Genomic DNA, 3,926 nt, shown 5'->3' on the forward strand with positions numbered 1-3,926 from the left:
GCCTTCTGAGGCAGAGAATTCCACACCTTCACCACTCTCTGACTGAAATAGTCAAGTCAAGTCAAATTTATTTGTCACATACACATACTCGATGTGCAGTGAAATGAAAGTGGCAATGCCTGCGGGTTGTGCACAAAAAGAATTACAGTTACAGCATATAAATAAAGTTAATAAGTTACTAAACATAGCACAAAAAGTGTCGACAAAAATTTAGTCTCTGGGGTTATAAAAGTTGACAGTCCTGATGGCCTGTGGGAAGAAGCTCCGTCTCATCCTCTCCGTTTTCACAGCGTGACAGCGGAGGCGTTTGCCTGATCGTAGCATCTGGAACAGTCCGTTACTGGGGTGGCAGGGGTCCCTCATGATCTTCTTTGCTCTGGATCTGCACCTCCTGATGTATAGGTCCTGCAGGGGGACGAGTGTAGTTCCCATGGTGCGTTCTGCCGAACGCACTACTCTCTGCAGGGCCATCCTGTCCTGGGCAGAGCTGTTCCCAAACCAGACTGTAATGTTGCCGGACAGGATGCTCTCTACAGCCCCAGAGTAGAAGCAATGAAGGATCCTCAGCGACACTCTGAATTTCCTCAGTTGTCTAAGGTGGTAAAGGCGCTGCTTAGCCTTACCCACCAGTGCGGCAATGTGCGTTGCCCACGTCAGATCCTCTGCGATGCGGACTCCCAAGTATTTGAAACTGCTCACCCTATCCACAATAGACCCATTTATCTCCAGTGGCGTGTACGTCCTTGGATGTTTAGCCCTTCTGAAGTCCACAATCAGCTCCTTTGTTTTAGTGACATTCAAGAGGAGGCTATTGTCCTGACACCAGAGTGCCAGATCAGCCACCTCCTCCCGGTAGGCCTTCTCATCGTTGTTGGAGATCCGGCCCACCACCACAGTGTCATCAGCAAACTTGATGATGGAGTTTGAGCTGAACCTGGCCCCACAGTCATGTGTGTACAGGGAGTACAGTAGGGGGCTAAGGATGTAGCCCTGGGAGGATCCTATGTTCAGGGTGAGGGAGCTAGATGTGTGTTCCCCCATCCTGACCACTTGGGGCCTGGCAGTGAGAAAGTCCAGGACCCAGGCACACAGAGGGGTGCTAAGCCCCAGTTCCAGCAGCTTCTCAACCAGTCTGCTGGGGACTATTGTGTTGAATGCTGAACTAAAGTCAATGAACAGCATCCTCACATAGCCCCCCTGGCTGTCCAGATGAGAGAGAGCGGTGTGTAGAACCTGGGAGACCGCATCATCCGTGGACCTGTTCGGACGGTATGCGAACTGTAGTGGGTCCATGTTGCGAGGAAGGAGGGCGCAGATGTGCTTCTTGACTAGCCTCTCAAAGCATTTCATGACAACCGAGGTGAGGGCCATCGGTCGGTAGTCATTTAAACACGCTGGAGTGGCATTCTTTGGCACCGGTACAATGATGGATCTTTTGAAGCATGCAGGGACCACGGACTTTGCCAAGGAGAGGTTGAATATTGTGGTGAGCACTGGAGCAAGCTGAGTAGCACAAGACTTTAGTACTTGCCCAGATATACCATCTGGACCTCCAGCTTTCCTCGTGTTCACACGCGTCAGAGCCCACCTCACCTCATGCTCGGACACCGAGAATGTGTGCACATCCCCGGCGGTGGATCCCCCTCCAGCCTCGCTAGCCAGCGCCCCTTCGGTGCTGTTTTTAGACGGCGAGCTGGTGGTGTTACCCGTCTCAAACCGTGTGTAAAAAGAGTTCAGGTCATCAGCTAAGGAGGAGCCGGCACTTCCGGTTGAGGGGGTGCTGGACCTGTAGCTAGTTATAGTCCGTAGCCCCTGCCAAAGGCGCCTGGTGTCCTGCTGCTCCATCTGTGACTCCATCTTGTCCCGGTACCTCTTTTTTGCATCCTTCACTGCCCTTCGCAGTCGGTAGGACTCTCCCTTGTAGTCGTCCATGTTGCCGGATGCCAGGCCGGAGTTGTAAGCAGCGGTGCGAGCATTCAAGGCCACGCAAATAGACCTGTCCACCCAGGGTTTTTGGTTAGGGAAGATACTGACCCTTACCGTGGGGATGATGGTATCGGCTATTGTGGCAATGAAGTCCGTAACCGCTTCCGCAAACTCATTTACGTCTCTGGAACTTGCTTGGAACATGTTCCAGTCGACTTCGCTCAGTGCATCCTGCAGCATGGCCTCTGAATGGTCAGCCCACCGCTTTACGTCCCTCGTCACTGTTGCTTCCCGTACTATCCGTTGTTTGTACTCCGGCAGCAGGAAAATGGCAGCGTGGTCAGATTTCCCAAAAGGAGGGAGAGAAACGGCCTTGTAGCCTTTCCTGAACGGCGTGTAGCAGTGGTCCAAAGTTCTTTCCCCCCTGGTGACACATGTGATGTGTTGGTAGAAGTTGGGCATGACCTTTTTGAGATTTCCCCTATTGAAGGCTCCAGCCACCAGCACAGCCGCATCAGGGTTCTTGTTTTGGTGTTGACACAACACATCGTGTAGGGTGGACAGTGCCACGTCGGTGTCCGCATGCGGTGGGATATAGACGGCTGTGATGATCACCGAGCTGAACTCCCGGGGTAGGTAGAATGGTCGGCATAAGATAGTTAGATGTTCCAGGTCCGGCGAGCAGGAACGAGAAAGCGTCTTAATATTCCCAGGATTACACCAGTTATTATTGGTCAAGAAGCAGACTCCTCCGCCCTTGGATTTCCCGGATTCTTCCGTTCTGTCCGCCCGGAAAACAGTGAAGGACTCGGATGGGCAGATCACCTGGTCAGGCACCAGCGGGGTCAGCTATGTTTCGGTCAGACAAAGGATGTTACAGTTCTTTATGTCCCTCTGGAATCTGATCCTTGCCCTCAGGTCTTCCAGCTTGTTCTCCAGGGACTGGACGTTTGCCAGAAGTATGCTGGGCAGAGATGGACGTAAGGCTTGGGTTCTCAGCCTGTTCCGAATCCCCCCTCGCTTCCCTCGGTGTTTTTTCCGACTTTCCCACTGACCTGCGCTCCCACTGCTGCTGCCGCGGTGCGCTCCTTTGATGATCTCTATCGGTATATCGGTGAGTAGATTTCTGTTTAATAGTGCTCCGGTAGCGCTCGAGTTTAATTTTACGAGCGTTTCCCGGTCGTACATTGGTTAATGCTAAGTGCTAGCACACGCTAGAGCACTTAGGGATAATTTTAAAGTAAACATCCCAGTTTAAAATGCACAGTTCCCGCAGAGCTACCACGACGGCGACTGGACTGGACCGCGCCATCTTGCTCTTGTTCTTCCTCATCTCCGTTCTAAATGGCCTACCCCTTATTCTTAAACTGTGGCCCCTTGTTCTGGACTCCCCCAACATTGGGAACATGTTTCCTGCCTCTAATGTGTCCAATCCCCTAATTATCTTATATGTTTCAATAAGATCCCCCCTCATCCTTCTAAATTCCAGTGTATACAAGCCTACACAGGGAGAACGTACAAACTCTGTACAGACAACACCCTGAGTCAGGATTGAACCCGCATCTCTGGCACTGTCTGTGGAGTTTGCACGTTCTCCCGTGACAGTCAAGTCAAGTCAATTTTATTTGTATAGCACATTTAAAAACAACCCACGTTGACCAAAGTGCTGCACATCTGATTAGGAAAAAAAAAAAGAAACATACAGTGGCAGGCAGCCAAACACAACGGCGCGGCCATCTTGAACAAAATGTTTGGTGTTAATTTTCTCTGGGTGTTCCGGTTTCCTCTCACGTCCCAAAGACGTGCGGGTTTGTAGGTTAATTGGCCTCTGTAAATTGCCCCTAGTGTGTAGGGAGTGGATGAGAAAGTGGGGTGACAGAACTAATGTGAATGGGTTAATCGATGGTCAGCATGGACTTGGTGGGCCAAAGGACCTGTTTCCATGCTGTATATCTTTCAATCAATTTCAATAAACTTGAATAAAACTTACTACATGGATT

The sequence above is a fragment of the Rhinoraja longicauda genome, chromosome 7, assembly GCF_053455715.1.
Source record: "Rhinoraja longicauda isolate Sanriku21f chromosome 7, sRhiLon1.1, whole genome shotgun sequence".
NCBI classification, from domain to species: Eukaryota; Metazoa; Chordata; class Chondrichthyes; order Rajiformes; family Arhynchobatidae; genus Rhinoraja; species Rhinoraja longicauda.